The following is a 5,971-nucleotide window of genomic DNA, read 5'->3' on the forward strand; positions in this document are numbered from 1 at the left end:
TCTACCACTGAGCTACCGCAGCACGACTCACGCCCGGTGCTCACAGCTTTACTTCTGCCAGTACCTCGTCTCCTACCTTCCTAACTTTACAGAAGCTCTTCTGCGAAACTTGCAGAACTAGCACTCCTGAAAGAAAGGATATTGCGGAGACATGGCTTAGCCACAGCCTGGGGGATGTTTCCAGAATGAGATTTTCACTCTGCAGCGGAGTGTGCGCTGATATGAAACTTCCTGGCAGATTAAAACTGTGCGCCCGACCGAGACTCGAACTCGGGACCTTTGCCTTTCGCGGGCAAGTGCTCTACCACTGAGCTACCGAAGCACGACTCACGCAGGGAAAGGCAGCTGATAGTGGCAAACACATGGTTCAAGAACCATAAGAGGAGGCTCTACACTTGGAAATCACTAGGGGATAAATATAGAAACCAAATCGATTTTATACTGGTAGAAGAAAGATACAGGAATGGAATCAAGAAGGTGCACACATTACCAGGTGCAGATATTAATAGTGACCACAACTTACTTATGGCAGAAATAGAAATAAGAATGAAAAAATTGAAAAAGGCGACAATGGTGAAGAAATGGGATCTAGAGAAGATAAGGTCCAACAAAGAACAAATTACAGAAATGCTGTCTCGGGACTTTCTAAACACATTACGAGACAAAGAAGCACCTGATAATGCCAACGAGTACTGGAATATGCTGAAAGAAGGAATCATTAAAGCAGGACAGCAAAATATAGGATATGTAAAAGGGAAAAGGTCAAAAAAAACCATGGGTCACATAAGAAATTATTTCCAAGATGGAGGAGAGAAGAAAATTGAAAAACAAGAACACTGAAGATGCAAGAAAGATATACCGAAGGTTAAATAACGAACTGCGAAGAGAAACAGAGCAGGCTAGGAAAAAATGGCTTAAAGAGGAATGTGATGAAATTTAAGAACTGGACAGGAAAGGAAGATACGACTTACTATACAACAGAGTAAAGACTATGACATGGGAACAAAACAGAGCAGGAAGTGCTACTATGGAAATTTTGAGTAAAGACGAAGAGGTAGTGTATAAAGATCGTGACGATGTCCTCCAGAGATGGGAAGAATATATAAAAGAGCTATATGACACAAATAGCAAACCAGAAACTCTGGAACTTGAATCACACAACAGTGTAAGTGATGAAGAGAAAGGGCCGACCATCATAATGGAAGAAGTAAAGTCTGCTATTGCTGCAATGAAAAATGGCAAAGCAGTAGGTACAGATACAATACCGGGAGAAATACTAAAATGCTTTAACCACAATGGAATAAGAGAAATATTGAGGTTATGTAATAAAATATATGACAGTGGTGAATGGCCTGAGGACTTTTTGACAACAGTAATGATTCCATTGCCGAAAAAACAAGGAACCAAGAAATGCAGCGAGCACAGGACAATCAGCCTCATTTCACATGCAGCCAAAGTGATGTTAAGAATATTTTATAAAAGACTTGAAAAAGTAATAGAGGAGAATCTCGGCGAGGAGCAGTTTGGCTTTAGACGGAATACGGGCACCAGAGATGCAATAGGGCTCCTACGAATCTTAGGAGAAAGGTTTATTGAAAAAGGAAGAGACCTATATATGTGCTTCATCGATTTAGAAATGGCATTTGACAATGTGGTTTGGGACAAACTGGCGACTATTATGAGGGAAAAGAGAGTGGACTGGAGAACCAGAAGACTTATAAACTCATTGTACCTTAATCAAAAAGTTTCAGTTAAAGTGAGAGGAGAAAGTAAAAACTGGATCAGACTAGGGAAAGGAGTAAGACAAGGATGCCGTTTATCACCTACTCTTTTCAACCTGTACTTGGAAAATATGATTGACCAACGCTCATTAGATGACAAAGGAGTAGAAATTGGAGGAAGAAGAGTAGGGTGCTTGAGATTTGCTGATGACATGGTCCTTCTAGCCAGAGGGGAAAGAGAATTACAGGATTTGGTGGACACCATTGCAACTAACGGAAAAAAATATGGAATGAAAATTAACACAAATAAAACAAAAGTATTGGCAATAGGAGGAAATAAGGAACTAAAAATTGTGCTGAATGGAGAAAAACTAGAACAGGTGCAAAATTTTAAGTATCTTGGAAGCAGGATAGACACCGACTGGAAGTGCACCACAGAAATTAAAACAAGGATAGCAATGGCGAAAGAGGCGTTTTATAAGAAAAGGAGAATCTTCTGCAGCGGTATGGACAGAGAACTCAGAAAGAGACTCATAAAATGTCTTGTATGGAGTGTTCTTCTATATGGCGCTGAAACATGGACTATGAGGAAAAAAGACAGAGAAAGGCTGGAGGCTTTTGAGATCTGGACATGGCGGAAGATGGAAGGAATAAGTTTGATGGACAGAGTAAAAAATGAAGAGGTACTGAGAAGAGTGGGAGAGAAAAGGCACTTACTAGATGTAATAAAGAGAAGAAAAAGAAATTGGATTGGGCATATATTAAGAAAGAATGACGGACTGATAAAAACAGTTTTAGAAGGTTATGTATAAGGGAAAAGAAAGCGAGGAAGGAAGAGATTCCAGATACTGGATGACATGATGGACGGTACAACATACAGCAGCCTTAAGAAGGAAGCAATGGATTGCAGAAAATGGAGAGGCAAAGGACCTGCTAATATAGCAGATAACTGATGATGATGAATACCAAACGACATAAGCGTATGAAAATATGCTAAGTAGATTACTTTTCGTGTTGAAGTGTCACTTATTTCAGATACTGTTCTAATGGTAAATAAAGCAGCATTTAGTTTCTGAACATGATCCAGGACATGGGCTTTCCACCACAGCTTACTATCTATCCGAACGCCTAGGAATTTGAACTGTTCTGTCTCGCTTATAATATGCCTATTCTGTCTGATCAAAATATCGGTTCATGTTTAATTGTGAGTTAGAACTTGTAAAAACTGAGTCTTACAGTGATTTAGCATGAAATTATTTTCCACAAGCCACGAACTTATTTCATGAACTACATTATTTGTTACTGTTTCAATATTACACACAAGATCCTACACTAACAAGCTGGTGTCATCAGCAAACAGAAATATTTTTGAATCACCTGGAATACTAGAAGGCATATCATTTGTATAGATAAGAAACAGCAGTGACCCCAGCACCGACCCTTGGGGAACACCCCACTTAACAGTGCCCCATTGGGACTGAACATCACTACCACCCTCAATATTGCCGAGAATAACCCTCTGCTTTCTGTTCTTAAAGTAAGAGGCGAACCAATTTCAAGCTACTCCCCTTACTCCATAATGGTCCAACTTCTGCAGTAATATTTTGTGGTCAACACAGTCAAAAGACTTCGTTAAATCAAAGAAAACACCTAGCGTTCGCAACCTTTTATTTAATCCGTCCAAAACCTCACAGAGGAAAGAGAATACAGCATTTTCAGTTGTTAAACCATTTCTAAAACCAAACTGAACATTTGACAGCAAATTATGTGAATTGAAATGCTCCAGTAACCTTGTATATAGAACCTTCTCGATAACTTTAGCAAACACCGATGGCATAGAAACAGGTCTAAAATTGTCAACATTATTAATGTCTCGCTTTTTATAAAGTGGCTTCACTACTGAGTACTTTAATCGGTCAGGAAACTGACCACTCCTAAAGGAAAAGTTACAGATATGGCTGAGAACTGGGCTAACATACATAGACAATACTTCAGTATTCTGCTAGATACGCCGTCATATCCATGAGAGTTCTCGGTCTTTAGTGATTTTATTATTAACTTAATCTCCCTCTTGTCAGTATCATGGAGGAGCATTTCAGGTAACAGTCTCGGAACACTTTTTTGTAAGAGCGCTATATGATTCCCTGTTGGGACTAGGTTTCTATTTAGTTCACCTGCTATATTCAGAAAGTGATTATTAAACACTGTACATATACGCGACTTATCAGAAACATTGACATTCCCACTACGTACTGATTCTATATCCTCGACCTGTCTCTACAGACCAGCAACTTCCTTTACGACTGACCATATGGTTTTAATTTTATCCTGAGACTTAGCTATTCTATCTGCATACCACATACTTTTTGCCTTCCTAATAACATTTCTAAGCACCTTACAATACTGTTTGTAATGGGCTGCTGTATTTAGATTTTGACTGTTTCTGACGTTTTGATATAATTGCCACTTTGTTCTACAAGATATTCTTAACCCTCTAGTCAGCCACCCAGGCTGCCTGTTTGTGCTAGTACCCTGTTTTAAACTTCTAACGGCAAGCAACTTTCAAAGAGCATGAGAGAAGTCTTGAGAAAAGCATTACATTTATCGTCTACTGTATCAGCGCTATAAACATCTCGCCACTCTTGTTCCTAAGGTTTACAAAGGTCTCTACAGCAACTGGATCAGCTTTCCTGAACAGCTGATGACTATATTTAACACGTGTTGCAGCACAAAATTCGTTTAAAGTTAAAATTTGTGCATCATGATCTGAAAGGCCATTCACCTTTTTGCTAACAGAATGCCCTTCTAGTAATGAGAAATTAACAAAAATGTTGTCTATGGTTGTTCTACAGTTCCCTTGCACTCTCGTTGGAAATAATATGGTTTGCCTAAGATTATATGATTTAAGGAGGTCTACCAGCATCCTCTTCCTTGCACAATCACTTATACAATTAATATTGATGTCACCACATATAACTACTCGTAACTTTTTGTATTTCCTATATAGTGAACGAAGAACCTCCTCTAGCTTTAGCAAAAATGTTGTGAAATCTGAGTCTGGGGATCTATAAATAACAACAGTTACAAGTTTAGCTCCGTTAAATTTAACCACACCTGCACAACATTCAAACACCTTTTCAGTGCAGTACTTTGAAACATCAATTGACTCAAACGGGATGCCGTTTTCCACATACATGGCTACTCCCCACACCGCAAAGAGCTCCTCGAAAAGCTGATGGCCAACCTGTATCCTGGTAAAGGAAGCCTCTGAATTATCTCCTTATTTAAGAAGTGTTCAGATATACCAATAATTTCAGAGTAAACATCTATAAGCAGTTCACTAACTTTATCTCTAATACCTTGCATATTTTGATGAAATATACTAATTCCCTTATTATTCAGATACCTAAGCTTTGTCAAAAGTGATTCCCTTGTTAGAGAGACTTCCCTTAAGCAGGAATACCTATCAGCTGACTTCAATCTAAAAAGGGTGCAGCTCTAACACCCACTACTGCAGGAATTTTGCCATGAGTGATCCCACCAACCCCACCTATGCTGTCACCTATAAGCTTTGCCAACCTCCCCTTCCCATACCTGTTGACGTGCAGGCCGTGTCTAGTGAAACCCGTCCTGCTGATCGACTCCACCGACACCACTGAAATGTGACCCATGCTTTCTGTCATCAGCGCACCCCCAAGCCTCATGTTAATACGCCTGACGGCTGTATTAAGATGAGGCCGATCGTGACGCTGAAACAGTTCCACGAAATGCACATTCGTGTTGCCAGTCTGAGTGGCTATCTCTTCCAGATCACCATCTATGTTATACTTCCCATCCCTATCAATACTATTACCAGCCCCACCCACAATCACTACCTGATTCTCTTTAGTAAAATCTCTACATAACCCCCCTATGTTGTCACCTGAGCCAACCCTGCATTAGGCTTCACAATGCTGGTGACCTGGTACTCACTCCCCAGCACTACCTGCAACTGCTGGCCTACACCTCTGCCATGCGAACTACCTAACAGCAGAACCTCCTTCTTCCTCTTCGACTTTGCAACTGTTCTAGGCAAAGTAACTACTGAGGTCTGCTGCATACTTCCTACATATACAGCTACTAGAGATTCCTCTCCACTAGACTGACAGTTGGGCATATCTATTGTAAACACCAATAGTGAAACTATCTGAAAACAATCTTCTCCTAGCTGATCTCTTGCCAACAGCCAGCTCCCATTCCCCAACCCCCTT

The 5,971-nt window shown here is 40.1% G+C and overlaps 1 non-coding gene across 1 annotated transcript; it reads right to left on the reverse strand.

Annotated features, from left to right (window-relative positions):
- Window positions 1-248: 248 nt before the first annotated feature.
- On the reverse strand, window positions 249-322 carry Trnas-cga (transfer RNA serine (anticodon CGA)). The gene has a single exon. It is a non-coding gene; the product is annotated as a tRNA-Ser (tRNA).
- Between the last annotated feature and the right edge of the window lie 5,649 nt (window positions 323-5,971).

Source organism: Schistocerca serialis, chromosome 2, assembly GCF_023864345.2.
Source record: "Schistocerca serialis cubense isolate TAMUIC-IGC-003099 chromosome 2, iqSchSeri2.2, whole genome shotgun sequence".
NCBI lineage: Eukaryota > Metazoa > Arthropoda > Insecta > Orthoptera > Acrididae > Schistocerca > Schistocerca serialis.